Source organism: Erinaceus europaeus, chromosome 22 (genome assembly GCF_950295315.1).
Source record: "Erinaceus europaeus chromosome 22, mEriEur2.1, whole genome shotgun sequence".
Taxonomy (NCBI): domain Eukaryota; kingdom Metazoa; phylum Chordata; class Mammalia; order Eulipotyphla; family Erinaceidae; genus Erinaceus; species Erinaceus europaeus.
The window spans coordinates 1383965-1400859 of record NC_080183.1 but is presented as its reverse complement, the minus strand read 5'-3'; positions in this window follow the sequence as shown (position 1 = coordinate 1400859).

Here is a 16895-nt window from a genome sequence, read left to right as displayed (position 1 = left end):
GAAACTGGGGCGTGAACCTGGTCCTTGCACAGGGTGATGTGTTCACTGCACCACCACCCAGCCCTTTGGTGTCTTTTTTTTTTTTTTTTTTTTTTTTACAAGTTTCCCCAACATTTGGGGGTTTAAAGATTCACAGATAAGATGAAAAATGAATGGGACTTGGCTAAACAGAAACTTTGTTTTGGGCTATAGAACCCCAGTGATTTTCTTTCTTTCTCTGTTTGTGTCTTTCTTTTCTTCCTTCCTTTATGCTTTATTTTATTTTTATTAGATTTGACAGAGCAGAAAGAAATTGAGAGGGGAGGTAGAGGCACAGAGAGATGTCTGCAGACCTGCTTGGCGGCTCATGAAGCTTCTCTTCTGCAGGTGGGGGACGCGGTCTTGAACCCGACTCCTCCTTGGGAACGTGCCTTCACCAGGTGCAACACCGCCCAGCTCCCTCCAGGGATTTCTTTTTTTCACCCCAGTACGCTAGTTTGAAATTTGAGGAGAAAAACTGCATTTCCATCCTCTGAAAATCTTCCAGATAGTTCTGATCTAAAGCCCCAAACTCAAGCTTCCTGCTCGGTGCCACCCAGGATAGCCTCCTGGTCCCAGGGCTTGCACAGGCCCCCCTCTCTCTCCTGTGTTCGTTCACTGGGACTCAAGGAAACACCCTGAGCACCAGCACAGCTCCCACCCCCAGGGCCGGAAGGGGTAGGCCTGGGAGGGGGTTCCAGTCAGCCTGGCTCTGCAGAGCTCTAAGCGGACTGACGCCAAGAATCCCCCCAGCACCGGTCACCTGCCCTGGGTCTCGGGTGTGTGTGTTCACCCCAGTTTACAAGAAGAGGGTAAAGACTAGAGCCGGACCCCCACACCCTCCAACACACACTCCAGGTATGGGGTATCTGCACCTCAAGGCGCCCAGGCTGCAGCTACCTGGCCAGGTGAGTCTCCCTCACACAGCTCCCTGCCCTGCTTCCCTGGCCACAGAGCCACAGCCTGTCCCTGGCTGCCCCCTTCATCCCTGGTTTGGGGAGGGGACACTGAGTCTGTTCCCCATCAGCAAAGCAGTAGAAAGTGAAGTCCCAGCCCTGGAGGTGCTGGTCTGTGGCTGGAAGCCCCTTGGGCCTGAGCCCCACTGTCTGACCCCAAGCACCTGACCCCAGCAGGTCACCCGATTCTGTGAGCCTGGGCTTCCCCAGACCCCCGTCACCCAGGCGCCTGTCACTTACCTGAGGCAGTTGAACGTCACTGGTGACACGGCTGGACGTAGCCTTGAGGTGGAAGCCAGATAGGGTCAAGGTGGTTCTGAGGCCCAGGCTGCCTTTGCCGCCAAGACGCACTCCCATGCTCCCATGTAGTGTCCCCGGAGGCCCGAGGGTCAGCAGAGGAAAGGGGGCACCCAGAGGACCTTGGGGTTCAGAGCGTTCCGGGCCCCGTGAAGGTGGAGGAGGGGCTTCTAGAGGGAGGACTGTTTGTTTTTCATTGCCAGCAGGATGACCACCCAGGCTCAGTGCCGACACCACCACCCCCCTCTCCCAGCGGGCATTGCTTTCCTTTGAGTTTTTTTTTCCCTCTTTCTTTCTTTTTTTTCTTCCTTTCTTTCCTTTTAATTTTAATAGGATACAGAGAAATGGAGTGAAGAGGGAGAGAGAAGAGAGACACCTGCAGCACGGCTTTGCCACTCATGAAGCTTCCCCCTGCAAGTGGGAAGCGGGGCCTTGAATCTGCATCCTTGAGCATGATAACATGTGCATCACTGATCCCGTCGATAGATTTTCTAGGGCAGAGGGGCAAGGTCAAGTCACTCTTTCCCTAGGATTTCTCTCTTTGTCATCACCCAGGCTTCACTCTGCACGTTAACTTTTCCAGATAGAGGTAGAGACTTGGGGCCAGGCGGTGGCGCAGCTGGTTAAGCACTCCATTACAGTGCGCAAGGACCCAGGTTCAAGCCCCTGGACCCCACCTGCAGGAAGGAAGCTTCATGAGTGGTGAAGCAGGGCTGCGGGTGTCTCTCTGTCTCTCCTTCTCAATCTGTCTGTTTCTATCCACTAATAAATAAATGTCTTTTGAGAGAGAGAGACACCACAGCCAAGCCCTCCCCTTGGGGCGCTCGCACCAGGCACTGGAACATGATCACGCGCACAGCAAAGCAGGAACCCTCCGCCAGACGCCTCACCAGCCCCAGATCTTGTTTGTTTGCTTGTTTCCTGATCTTTTAATTTGCTGAACGGTTGACATCCCAGGCCCGACATCTCTGGACACAATCCAAAGTGAAACATGTCGAGGTGACACTGGCTACACTGCTTTGGTTGAGCTCAGCAGATGCAGAATCTTGTGGTCTGGACCAAGAGAAGCCAGAAGGAATAGGAGCCATGCCCCAGAGGTCCCAGGCCTGGGAAAAACTTGGGTTTATAGAGTGAGGAACTTCCTGCTGGCTTGGAGTTTAAGAAGACAATAGATAGTTGCTGTTATAACCAAGTTATTTGGGAACGTGTCTCACTTTGAAAATCCCACGCTTAGGATTCACTGTACCACACGAGACCTTACCGTGATTTGTGTCATTTAATGCTATTTACAAATAACTACATCTTTTTAATATTTATTTACTTATTTCCTTTTTGTTGCCCCTATTTTTTTATTGTTGTTGTAGTTTTTATTGTTGTTGTTATTGATGTCATCATTGTCGGATAGGACAGAGAAATGGGGAGAGGAGGGGAAGACAGAGAGGGGGAGAGAAAGACAGACACCTGCAGACCTGCTTCACCACCTGTGAAGCGACTCCCCTGCAGGTGGAGAGCCGGAGGCTGGAACCAGGATCCTCATGCCGGTCCTTGAGTTTTGCGCTACCTGTGCTTAACCCCCTGTGCTACCGCCCGCCTCCCAAATAACTACATCTTATATACTGAAAAGACCAGTTGCTTCTGGCCTCCTTGGTCTAAGGTTAGAGGTTATTTAATATTTCAAAAAAAGTTATTATTAGAAATGCATTAGTAATTTAAGCCCAGTGTTAAAACTCAGTTTACTCATTTGAAACCTTAAGTGCTTAGATTGAAGGAATATATACTCAGAACTGAGGTCTATGCAGTAAAAAGCTCGAGACAGTCAGTCTATTTCCCCCTCTCATATTAATGCATAGTGATTTATAAGACTCAGTTAAGAGAAGTGTGTATTAACACCGTTCCCACTACCAAAGTTCTGCCCTCCCCCCCGTGAACACCAAGAGTGACCCAGATCAGATCAAGTCCCAGAGGCACCCAGCTGGTACGTCTGTGGTCTCAAGTGTGGCCTTGGGGAAATGTTTAGAAGTTTGAAAGGCTCCTGCTTTGTTTCATCGTCATCATCAACTTTGTTTTGAGAGAGAGAGAAAGAGACTGCAAAGCTTCCTTCACTGCAGTGGGGGCTGTGTTGGAGGCTGAGACACACACACACACACACACACACACACACACACACACACACACACACACACAGCCGCACACTGCCCTCACCCACCCTTGAGGGCGTGGGCTTAGTGGAGACTGAACCGCCTCACCTTGTGCCCTGCCACTTGTTTCTGTGACTTTTCTGCAGAGTCAGTGGCTTTTCAAAGCACCCTGGGCCTTCGAGTGAGTCTGCCCTGTCCTCAGGGGTGTGGTGACCTGGCTCCCGTCAGCACAGCTTTTGGGGATCCGCCTCCACCCCCGTAGGAAGAGCCAGAGAGATGCCAACGGGAGAAGGGGCCACTGACACAGCAGCTCTGCCTGACCCTCTTCATCCTTCTTTGGTGCCCCACAGATCACAGGTGCAGAGCCCTGGTGCCAGCCTCTGCCAGCCTCTGCCAACCTCTGCCAGCCTGGGAGGGTCTTTAGATAAAAATAATCCCCATGGTGACCCCTAGAGGCAACTGCTGGTAACACTCCGTGGACACACAGCAGCTCAGCTGGCCAGAATGTTGATGGATGATTGCCCTGAATTGGAACGGAATTGGAAAGCTCTGTTGCCTTGGAAGGGGGCATGGTCCTTGTGTCCTCTGTCCTTGGGTCCCTGCTACAGTGCACGGCTCCTCACACTTCTGTCCTTGCTGAGTGTAGGCACATTCCAGAAGGTAAGCAAGCCTCAGTGGCTGCCCAGACAGCCCCCTGTGAGCAGGGGTGAGATGTTAGAGCCACTGCTTCCAGCTGGTCTTTAACTTACAGTCTCGCTGCCCAGACAGCCCCCTGTGAGCAGGGGTGGGATGTTAGAGCCACTGCTTCCAGCTGGTCTTTAACTTACAGTCTCGCAGAACCAGGAGATGGCTCAGTGGCTAGAGCACACACAGTAGCCTTTTTGTGAAGCCCTGGATTTCAGTACAGAGAGAAAGGTCAGAGCCCTGCTCAGCTCTGGCATGTGACGGTGCTGGGGATTGAACCTGGGACCTCAAAGCCTCGGGCATGAAAGGCTTTTCACAGAACCACTGTGCTGTCTTCCCAGCCCAGTGGAACCACAAGATGTTCTGTGAACCATGGAGTGGTGTTTCTCCTCTCTTTTTGTTTCTCTCTCCTCCTCTGTATGAAACAAAAAAAGTCAGCCAGGAGCAATGGACTCACACAGGCATTAGGCCCAGACCAGGGGTGGGGGACAGGGTTCAGGGAGGGAGACACACAAAAGAAAGAAAGAGGGCAGGGGAGATAGCATAGTGGTTTTGCAAAGAGACTCTCATGCCTGAGGCTCTAAAGTCCCAGCTTCAATCCCCTGCCCCACCATAACCATAAGCCAGAGCTGAGCAGTGCTTTGGTTAAAAAAGTAATCTAAAAAAATTAAAGTAGGAAGAAAGGGGGATGAGCTCATAACTAGACACATCAGCCTTCAAACCCCAGCTCGACCCCTGACTGGCCGTTGACCTTGGACCAGACACTCAGGATTCCAGAAGCTTCATTTCCTGCCAGGCCCTTTGCCAGGCCGGTCTCTCAGGGTTAATGTACGGATCACATTTTGATGTAATGCCTGTCATCTTGGGAGCTAAAGAGTGTAGGAATCTATTCGATATTTATAACAGCAGTCACAGAGTGTGTGTCTTACAGTGTTTGTCCTCCTGAGAAAAAAGATAAGGAAATAAGGTTAGCAACTCCTCAAACTCCAATGAGTGACTTCACCTGAGGTGGTGGCCAGCGTCTCCTTAATTGGCAGAATAAACTAGAGGCACCTGGGGGCATGTGGGTAATGGGAGAGAAACTCCCTGAGCTCTGCATTTGGGACTTTCACATTTTTCTACCCACTAGGACAATGCACCGCCAAGTATTTTTACCAATCTACTCCTGGAGGCCACTTTTTCCCTTTTATTGGATAGGACAGAGAGAAACTGAGAGAGAAGGGGAGATAGAAGAGAGGAAGAGAGGAAGAGAGGGAGAGGGAGAGGGAGGGAGAGAGAGAGAGAGGGAGAGAGAGAGAGAGAGAGAGAGAGAGACCTGCAGATCTGCTTCACCGCTTGTGAAGCTTCCTTGCTCACGAATTATGCCCTGCAGGTGTGGAGTCGGGGGCTCAAACCCAGATCCTTGCAGGGTCCTTGCACCGCACCCTATGTGGACTTAACCAGGTGCACCACTGCTCACTGCCCCTCCCCCCCAGTATTTCTTAGGATGCTGAGGTCTGTTTTTTGTGAATAATACGGCAGAATGGGAGTTTAATTTTTTTAAATTTATCATTGTAGTAAGTACAGTTTCAGACACATGCGCAAAACTTCTTATCTCACTATGACGAGAGTCTGCAAAACACTCTCACCCCAACTGGGGTCCGAGTCCACCCTCACGCACGTGGGGGAGCACACATGTTGCTTCGCTGCAGTGCTGGGAACAACTCCTGGGACTCCACGTGCTGTGACTCAGAACACTGTGCTTACAAGTCCTGTCTGCTGCTGGCTTGGCGATCCCGTCAAAGATGAAAGGAAGAGAAACAGCAAGACTATGTCAAAGCTTCTGGAGAGTTAAGTAGGTGGGGATGTGTTCCCATGCACGAGGGCAATGGTTCCCCACCACCCACACCAAAGACATTCCAGAACAGACAACTGGGTTTCTGTCTCCAGCAGTGAATCACAGCCAGCAGCATGCATAAGGATGAATACACCATCACACCCCCAAGATGCTCCCCCAAGGGTTGCCATTTGTAGTGACCTGATAAAGCAGAAAGCCATCTTCGTTGCGATGGAGACGGAGACAGAAAAAGAATGACAAAATTCAATGCACAAAGAAAACACACTCTTGACAAACCAGGAGTACAAGGACCTTCCCCGACATGCGGAGAGATTGGGATGAGGTCCAGGATGAGAGGCTGAGTGCTCCCTCCCTGGGCAGACGACCCCACCAATGTGTCCTGGAGCCCCGCTTCCCCAGAGCCCTGCCCCACTAGGGACAGAGAGAGACAGGCTGGGAGTATGGATCCACCTGTCAACACCCATGTTCAGCGGGGAAGCAATGACAGAAGCCAGACCTCCCACCTTCTGCATCCCACAGTGACCCTGGGTCCACGCTCCCAGAGGGATAAAGAATAGGAAAGCTGTCAGGAGAGAAGATGGGATATGCAGTTCTGGTGGTGGGAACTGTGTGGAAATGTACCCCTCTTATCCTATAGTCTTCTCAATATTTCCATTTTATAAATAAAAATTTTTAAAAAGATCCCTATGGAAATAGGTCTCAGGTCTTGCTGCGGGATGAGATGCAGGTGTGGCTGGGGTGGAAGTCACCTTTCAAGTGCCAAGGAGGTGCTCTGTCCGTCCCTCTGCAAGTCAGGGCATATTCATTCATCATTTGTTATTATTTTTTTGCCTCCAGGGTTATTGCTGGGGCTCGGTGCCTGCACCACGAATCCACTGCTCCTGGAGGCCATTTTTCCCCTTTAGTTACCCTGGTTGTTTTTATCGTTGTTGTGGTTATTATTATTATTGTTGTTATTGATATCATTGTTGTTGGGTAGGACAGAGAAAATTGGAGAGAGAAGACAAATTGGGAAGAGAAAGACAGAGACCTGCAGACCTGCTTCACTACCTGTGAAGCGACTCCCCTGCAGGTGGGGAGCCAGGGGCTCGAACCGGCATCCTTATGCCGGTCCTTGCGCTTTGTGCCACCTGTGCTTAAGCCACTGTGCTACCGCCTGACCCCCCATCATTTGTTATTTTTAACTTGTTTGTTTTTATTATCAGACAGACACTGGGAGGTGACACATCTGGTTGAATATCCTCATTACAGTGCGAAAAGACCCAGGTTCAAGCCCCTGGTCTCCACCAGCAGGGGGAAAGCTTCAGCTCTCGTGGTGGGTCTCAAACCCAGCTTCCTGCACATGGTCCCTGCCCAGCCCTTCCAGAGCAGAGAGCTAGGAATGTGACACGGTTTGCTCCGTTTCGGAGAGACACAGAGACCCAGCCCAGAATCCAGACTATAGACAAGAAACTATAGACTAGATAGCAGTTACAGCCGCCTAGAGGTGGGCGGGGCGGAGAGGGATTTCGCCTTCTGCTCCAGGGCTGGACAACGGCACAGAGGCTGAGCAGGACCTTTCTATTTAAATTTTTCTTAAAAAAATAAAAGCCACCACCTGCCTGGGAGTAAGAGCCTGCTACTTACGCTAAGGCTCCACAGCTTCCGCTTCTCCCTGTGGCCCTCACTACTTGGAACGGACTTGCTGTTCCCTGGCAGGCAAGGAATTCATTTTCCTCCTGGAATTTGCCAGAACTAGGAATAGGCTGGGGCCAATATGTATTTATTTACATGCCGAGACAGACAGACAGACAGACAGACACACACACACACACACACACACACACACACACACACACACGGTTAATGCCTTCTCCAATGTAAAAGCCGGCTGGACTCTCCCAAACAGTATGGACATGTGATTAAAGATGACTAGGAGCCTTCAAATAAACTCATTGATACTGCCAGTCCTTTAAATCCTGTTCTCTTTCTAATTTGAATTTCTTTATTGGGGGATTAATGTTTTATAGTCGACAGTAAATACTAGTTTGTACATGCCTAACATTTCCCAGTTTCCACACAACAATTCAACCCCCTCTAGGCCCTCTGCCATCCTGTTCCAGGACCCGAACCCTCCTCCCCACCCCAGAGTCCTTTACTTTGGCGCAGTGCACCGACTCCAGTCCAGGCTCTGCTTAGCGTTTTCTCTTCTGGTCTTGTTTTCCAATTTCTGCCTGTGAGTGAGACCATCCCATGTTCATCCTTCTCTTTCTGATTTACCTCACTTCACATGCTTCCTTCAAGATCCATCCAAGATGGGGTGGAGAAGGTGAAGTCACCATTTTTAACAGCTGAGTAGTATTCCCTTGTGTATATAGGCCACAGCTTGCTCAGCCACTCACCTGTTGTTGAACACCTGGGTTGCTTCCAGGTTTGGGCTATGACACATTGTGCTGCTATGAACACACGTGCACACAGATCTGTTTGGATGGGTGTGTTGGGTTCCTTAGGATCTATCCCCAGGAGAGGCATTGCAGGGTCACAGGGCAGGTCCACTTCTGGCCTCCTGAGACAAACTCCTGATTTTGAGACCGAGTACATAGAATGCTGAGCTGGCCAAGAAGGAAGGAAGGAAGGAAGCAGAGAATGTGAGAGCTCCAATTTGTCCTGCTTCTCTGCCACCCTTATTCAGATGAAGATATGTTTGTGCAAAACACCCCCCCCCTTTTTTTCATTAACTGTTGCCTACTGTGTGGACTGATTTCAGACCTATGACCATTGGCTGTCAGTCTTCATTGTCCCTATGCCAAGGTGACCAAGACACATGGCCTCTGACAGCTAGAGCCAGGAGCTGGAGGCGGGAAGGGAGACTGGCTCTGGCCACTCCAAGTTCCTTTTCTTCTTCTTCTTTTTTTTTTTTTTTAAATTTTTTATTTAAGAAAGGATTAGTGAACAAAAGCATAAGGTAGGAGGGGTACAACTCCACACAATTCCCACCACCCAATCCCCATAACCCACCCCCTCCCATGGTAGCTTTCCCATTCTCTATCCCTCTGGGAGCATGGACCCAGGGTCATTGTGGGTTGCAGAAGGTGGAAGGTCTGAGACGCTTCTGTAATTGCTTCCCTGCTGAACATGGGCGTTGACTGGTCGGTCCATACTCCCAGCCTGCCTCTCTCTTTCCCTAGTAGGGTGGGTCTCTGGGGAAGCTGAGCTCCAGGACACATTGGTGGGGTCTTCAGTCCAGGGAAGCCTGGCCGGCATCCTGGTGGCATCTGGAACCTGGTGATTGAAAAGAGAGTTAACATATGAAGCCAAACAATTTGTTGAGCACCTTTTCTTCTTTTTAAGAGGCATTTATTTATGGGTGTATCTGCTAGACACAGAGATAAATCAAATGAGAAGGGAGAGACATTTGAGCCCTGCTTCACCAGTCATCAAGTTTTCCCCTTGCAGGGAGGGACTAAGGGCTTGAACCAGATCCTTGAGCATGGCAGCATGCGCTCAACCAGGCGCACCACTACCTGGCCCCAATGGCAGCGTGCGCTCAGCCAGGCGCACCACTACCTGGCCCCAATGGCAGCGTGCGCTCAGCCAGGCGCACCACTACCTGGCCCCAATGGCAGCGTGCGCTCAGCCAGGCGCACCACTACCTGGCCCCAATGGCAGCGTGCGCTCAGCCAGGCGCACCACTACCTGGCCCCAATGGCAGTGTGCGCTCAGCCAGGCGCACCACTACCTGGCCCCAATGGCAGCGTGCGCTCAGCCAGGTGCACCACTACCTGGCCCCACTTTTGTTCTCTCTTATTCTTCTTTCCTCCTTCTTCTCCTCTTCCCTCCTTTTCTTTCTTCAGAGAAAACTGAGGCTATAGGGGGCCCTGTGTCAGTGAAGGTCCATGTCTTGGGCACCAGCACCCCTGCTGGCTGTACTGGAAATGTGCCATCCTACCTCTTCAAACGTAAAACTCCTAGTTTTCTAGGGAGTCAGGTGGTAGCGCAGTGGGTTAAACATACGTGGTGTGAAGTGTGAGGACAGGTATAAGGATCCTGGTTCAAGCCCCCGGCTCCCCACCTGCAGGGGAGTCGCTTCACAAGCAATGAAGCAGGTCTGCAGGTGTCTGTCTTTCTCTCCCCCTCTAGTTTTCTGGGTTCAGACTTTTTTCTCTTTCACCAGAAGCTTTGCATGTAATCATAAGAAGGCAAAACGTTCCTTCTCCATGTACTTTTTTTTATCCTTCCTAAGCTCCAACAAGCTACATTTCACTGTAAGTCTTTTTCTATTTTTCTTTTCTGAAAAGCCTGTGGGGCCCAGCTCTGACCAGCGCCGGGCGCAGAGGAAAGCAGGCATTTGTCAGCGGCTCTTCTGGGAGGCATTTCCCTGTAGCTAGACAGCCCCTGGCTCAGATCTAAGAGTGAGGACTGAAGCTGGTAGAGGCCCCAAGGACTGCGTACTAACTTCTAAAGACAAACCGTATTTCAAAGTCTAATGAATTTATTTTTATGCAAGAGAAGGAAGTAGAATGATAGAGACCAAAGTTCAGCTCAGCTCAGGCCTTGGTGGTGCTGGGAATCAAATCTGAGACCTTGGCAGGCAAGCCCTATGCTTCTCCCACTGAGCATTTAACCATAATAGATAAATAGTTTGTGTATTTATTGGATGGACAGAGAAATTGGCAAGGAGGGAGAAGGGGGGAGAGAGAGAGAGAGAGAGAGACAGAATAGCTCTGCTTCACCGTATGTAAAGCTTCCCACTTTGTAGGTGGGGACCGGGGGCTTGAACCTGCATCCTTGCACATTGTAACACAGATGGTCTAGCAGATGTGCCACCACCCAGACCTGACAGCAGCAGAAGCCTAGATAAGCTCACCAGATGAGTCCTGATGTCAAGAGTTAAGAGACGCATCTGGGCGGTGGCACACCTGGTTGGTTGAGCGAGTGCACATCACAGCGCATGAGGACCCAGGTTCAAGCCCCTGGTCCCCAGCTGCAGGGGGGAAGCTTCACGAGTGGTGAAGCAGGGCTGCAGGTGTCACTCATCTCTCCCTCTCTCTATCTCCCCTCTCAATTTTTCTCTGCCTCTATCCAGTAATAAATACGATTAGAAATTTGTTAAAAAGAAAGAATTTTCATGTGAGAGGAAGCTGTGGTGGAGAAGACTATGAACAGAGAACAAAAGGAGGAGTTACACCAAGGAGAAGGCGGGATGGATTGGACCCAGTCCTGCCAGCCGCCCAAGGTGGAAGGGAACACGTGCGGCAGAGCTATGCCCAGGAGCTGAGGAGGGGCTCTGAGCTGACCCTGCCAGGGAGGGAAGCTGAGGCCAATCCCCAGTGAAGTGACCACTCAGCTGACTGCAAGGGGATCCCTGACCTCCTCCAGCCACTGTGAATCCAGGCTCCTTGTGCCCAGGTGCTGGGGGTGAGGTTCCCGGAGGCTGCCCCAGGGAAGGGCTCAGTTCTGACCCTCTAGAGCACCCACCATAGTGGGAAGCTGGGAAATGAGCACTTCTGTCTGTGAGAATCTGGGGGACTGGGCTGGGCAGTGGTGCACCTGGTTGAGCGCACACACTAGGACCCGGGTTCAAGCCCCCATTCCCCAACTGCAGCGGAGGAGGGCAAGCTTCATGAGCAGTGAAGCAGAGCTACAGGTCTCTCTCTCTCTATCTCCCCTTCCCTCTCAATCTCTCTCTGCTCTATCCAATAATAATAATTTTAAAAAATGACCTACAGGAACAGTGGATTTGTAGTGCTGGCACTGAGCCTCAGCAATAACCCTGGAGGCAGAGAGAGACAGAGACAGAGAGAGAGAGAGAGAGAGAGAGAGAGAGAAGAGAGAGAATGAATCTGGGGACACCCAGCATTCCTGTGCCCACACGTGACCGTGGTCATTCCACCCTGGCATAGCACTCATGAGTGGGATTTTAAAAAACGCTTTGCCCTTCCGTGGGTGACAGTGAGTGGTTGCTCAGTTGGGTGAGTATCCCTGCGTAGTGCGTAAACACTCCATGAACCGGCCTGCAGTCAGATGCACCTTGTTAGGTCATTGTGATGGGCTTGTTTAATCACTGGCTTGTAGGCAGGTGTGTTTTCCCCGTGTATAAAAGGGGCTGTGTCTGTGTGAATTACGGTCTGTCTCAGTGCCTTATACTCTCTCTCCCCATCTTCCTATCTGCCCTCAGTTTCTCCCTGGAAAAACTGGAAAGGCAGGAAAGACTGGACAGACAGAAGAAATGCACCCACTGGGCAGGGGGTGGGGGTGGGGGTGGGGGTGGATTCGTCATGTGGGCACCAAGCCCCAGGGATAACCTTGGCAATAACAAATTTTTGTTTTAATTTTTAAAAATTTATAAAAAGCTGAGGGGACTGGGTGGTAGTGCATGTGGTTAAACACGTATTACCACATGCAAAGTCCTGGGTTTGAGCCTCCACTCCCCACCTGCAGGAGGTCTACTTTCCTGGCAGGAAAGAAGATCGACAGGTCTCCCTTTCCCTCTCTCTCTCTCTCTCTCTCTCCCTTCTCAATTTCTCTGTCCTGTCAAATAAAATAAAAGAAATTTAAAAAGGCCCCTGGGAAAGGTGGATTCATGGTGCAGGCGCCAAGCTCCAGCGACAACCCTGGTGGCAGAGACAAACTCAGCCCACACGTTGTGCTCGGGCATCTTTCAGTTCAGGATTTGCTGCCAACCCCTCCTCCTGCCTGTGGGGAAAGAGAGAAAGTGTCTGTTAGTCTTAATACTCACCGCCTGAGTCTTGGACTGAAATCAGCCATCTCATTATATTCTTGACGCACCTTTGTGCCACGCTAGCCAGCAATTTTCACGCTTCTCTAATGAAGTCCTTCACGGGGGTCCCTCGTTCCTTGGGGCACATTGTGGCGCCATCTGTCCCGTCCCACGGGACCTTCAACGTGGGTTAACCTAGGAGAGGGAGAGAGGACAAGGAAAGAAGGGGAGAGGGAAGGGGACAAGACACGCGAGAGAAATGAGACAAGTCAAGATTCTGATCAAGTCTGCTTATTAGCACCAAAGGTGCTGCTTTTAAGGCCGGGGCAAGAGGGGAATTGGCAGTCGGGGACTGTTGATGGAAGTGGTGTGTTGCCATGGTGATCAGCATTATCTGGAAGGTCCTGGGTGATTCATGGGGAAGTGGAGTTGGGAGATAGAAACTTTATCTCTTGAGCAAGGCCAGCTGTGAACAAAGACTCTAAGGAGTAGAGAAGCAGGGACTTATCTTTTGAGCAAGGCCTTCTGTGAACAGAGACTCTGTGGCCATGCCAATAGCAGCCTTGAGGGCACATGTGGCTCCCCACACCTGCCCCCGCTATTTGCTGAGACAATGTCCTTACTCCCTCTTCTGCTTTCCTAAAACTTGGTTTTTCTCCAAAGTGACAGTCGGCAACCAATCCTCTGGGCTGCTTAGGGGCGAGTTATGGAGTGGAGGTCGTCTGCTCCTAAGATCACATTTGGGGGGGCTACCACACGAAAGACGGAAAGCTTGACACCCTCCCTCATTTACTCTGTCGGTCCCGACCAGCTGCCTTTTGCTTTAATCCTTGGTCTTTCTGAGCGCCAGCTGGCGTGCTGATGTGACCAGCTAGTTCTCTGGAGAGAAGCTGATCTTACAGTAACAAGTTACCTGGTCCCTTCGCTCCTAGATATTTCAGCATCTTAACTATGACTGAATCTTGTGGTGTCTCAAAAGTCTACCTGCAGACTCAGCTTTTAACAACAGACCGCGTAATTTCTGAGGCTGGGTGGTGGCACACCTGGGTGAACTGAACACGTTACAGTGCACAAGGACCGGGATTCAAGCCCCCAGCCCCCATTTTTGGGGGGCAAACTTCACAAGCAGTGAAACAGTGTTGCAGGGGTGTCTCTTCTCTCCTACGTCCCCTTTCTCTCTCAATTTCTCTCTGTAGCCAAAATATAAAAATTTTAAAACTTATTTCCATGAAAGAGGAGGAAAGTAAGATAAAAGGAAGAGACCAGAGCTCAGCTCTGGTGTTTCTAAAGCTTCTGACAGTAATAAAAGCCTAAGTAAGACCACAGGACAGTTTTTTGAAGGCCACAAGAGTTAGAAAGAAACCCCTTCTAATTTAAGGGGGAAAGCAAGACTGGGGGATGTTCCTGAGAGGAAGTCCGGGCAGTAACTTCAGCCCCCATAAGGGGGAAGAATCTTGCTTGAACGAAGGAGCCAGCAAGCCTCCAGGAGTGTTTGCACCTGCTCCCAGTTCTGCACTGGTGAAGCTGGGGAAGGAAGTTGGAGAAGCCACTTCAAGCCAGAAACTGAGCAGGAGCTGAGTTGGTCCTTCTGGGTAGTGAGCCTGTCAGGCTTCTTAGCCCACAGAGTCCTCCAGCCCCCAACCCAACTCAGCCCAGGAGGGAGAAATCAGAAGTATTACCTGGAAATAACGATCAACAATTAAATGTCAGCAAATTAACCTCGGGGAAGAACACAGATCTGAATATGTGTGACCGCAGATGAGGCAGTGGCTTTGGCGTTATGATGCCAACCCCCCACCCCCGAGAAAGGAGAGAAAGAGACAGACTGCACCACCACCAAGAACTTGGGGGCCAGGGAAGAGCTCAGCAGGCAGGTGAGCTTACTCAAACTCACCGACAAAGGCTCTGCAGAGAGACTTGAGCAGCTGAGCTTTGACCCCTAGCACCACCACAAGCCCAGCTGAGCAGAGCTCTGGTCTCAGAAATAAACACTCAGAAATGGCATCTTAGCTGACCTCCACTAAGCGGAGCCCTTCAGACACAGAAGGCCTGTGGTTCTGCTTCTGTGAGGTCCTTGCAAAGCTGAGAGGTGTATGCTTTGACTGGGAAGGGGAGGACTGCGTAAGCTGCCGGTGTACCCTGAGGTCCTGCTATATCGCTCTTTTATCTCGGGGGGAGATAGCATGATGGTGATGCAAACAGACTCTCATGCCTGGGCCTCCAAAGTCCCAGGTTCAATCCCTGCACCACCATAAGCCAGAGTGGAACAGTGGACTTTAATCTCAGCAGTGGTGGTCATCAAGTGACTGGCTCACTCACACTTGTCCACTGTCCCTTCTGGGCCACTCAGCCTTTAGTTCACAGGTGAGCGGCTTTCCTTTCCACCCTGTGAAATGTCGTATCAGGACCTGGAGGTGACCCCCGAATACATGTTGCTGAGTGTGTTTTATTATCCGTTCCTTCACTGATAGTCTCTGAAGCTGTTGCATTTAAAAAAATTTATTCTTTTTGTTGCCCTTGTTGTTTTATCATTGTAGTTATTATTGTTCTTGATGTCATCATTGCTGGATAGGACAGAGAGAAATGGAGAGAGGAGGGGAAGACAGAGAGGGGGAGAGAAAGACAGACACCTGCAGACCTGCTTCACCGCCTGGGAAGCGACTCCCCTGCAGGTGGGGATCCTTACGCTGGTCCTTGCGCTTTGCGCCAGGTGTGCTTAACCCGCTGCGCCACCGCCGGACTCACAAAGCTGTTGCTTTTCTTTCCTTTCGTCTCCATCCCTTGCCCCTGAAGAATTGTTTCCAGAAATGTTCTGTCCTGACCCCTATGCTGAGTTTCTCTCTCTGAGACATCTATGTATACCAGAGAAGATCTTAGCATGCAACCCAGAGGCAGCTGGGATTCCTCTGCCTCTTTGATCCAACATGGCTGATAATCACTGGTGCTCTGTCTGAGTTTTTCCACCGTCCAGTGTTGCATACCTGGTGATTCAAAGACCCAGCCCCAGCACCCACCACTGTCCTGCCGGGTGGGCTGAGCTGGCCAGCAGCTGTCGCCTCTGGGTCCTTTATCTAGCTTCCCAGCCACCTTCTCTTTCGTGAGATGGCTGGCAGATTCCCTTCTCAAGCTGCAAAGAATTTTGGTGGTGATACCAAGAGTTTGAAAGTGACGCTTGCTAGTCTTGGGTGATCTCAACGGGCGACGTCCCTGACTGAGAGGAGGGGGTCCTGCAGGTGTCTGATCCTCGGGATGCTGGTTCCCAGGGCATGTGCACACCACAAGCTCTTTCTGGGGTGTTAGCCACAGTCTTGGAACCTGAAGGAGCCCATGATTCCTGTGCTGGAAGAAACAGGGACTTGCATATTTCTCATAAAGAACTCAGTTGCCAGCATTAACATCAACATCTCTGGGGCCAGGTGGTGGCGCACCTGGTTGAGTGCACGTTACTGTGCCCAAGGACCCTGGTTTGAGCCCCCAGCCCCCACCTGCAGGGGGAAAGCTTCACGAGTGGTGAAGCAGGACTGCAGGTCTTTCTCTCTCTCTCCCCTCTCCATTTCTGACTATCTCTATCCAATAAACAAATAAAGATAATAAAAAAATTTAAAAAAACAAAACAAAAACATCAACATCTCCTATCGGTGAGCACGGAACAGCTTTCTGGGTCTGAGCACCCAAGGGTGCCTATCTGTGCTTGTACCATAGCACACGGTCTGTAGCGGCCCAGACCTGGAAGCCACCCAGAGGCCAACCACATGGAGTGGTTAGGAAAGTGGAGGTCTAGGGGGGGGCAGGCAATGGTGCACCTGGTACTAAGGGCAAGGACCTGCACACGGATCTGGGTTCGAGCCCCTGCTCCCCACCTGCAAAGGGGGTACACTTCACAAGCAGTGAAGCAGGTCTGTAGGTCTGTCCAATAAATATGGTAAGAAATTGAAATAGCTCTTGGTGATTACAAAGAGTGGTCCGTCTTCTTTCATCACCTCTGTGGCAAAGAGCCACAAGGCAGGCGCTGCCACTGTGGAGGCTGGAAGTCTGAGGTCAAGGGGTTGGTCTGTAGATTCAAGGGACAGTGGTCCTGTCTCCAGCTGGCTTTGGGGTAGTGCTTGCACTCCCCTGGTGCCCTTGGCTTGTGGCCACACCCACCTGGTCTCCATCCTCATGATCACATGACCATCTTTTCTCTCTCTCAGGGCCCCCTCCTCTTGTCTTCAGAGAACAGCAGTCCTATTGGTTGAGGGTTCATGCTCATGGCCTTATTGGGACCT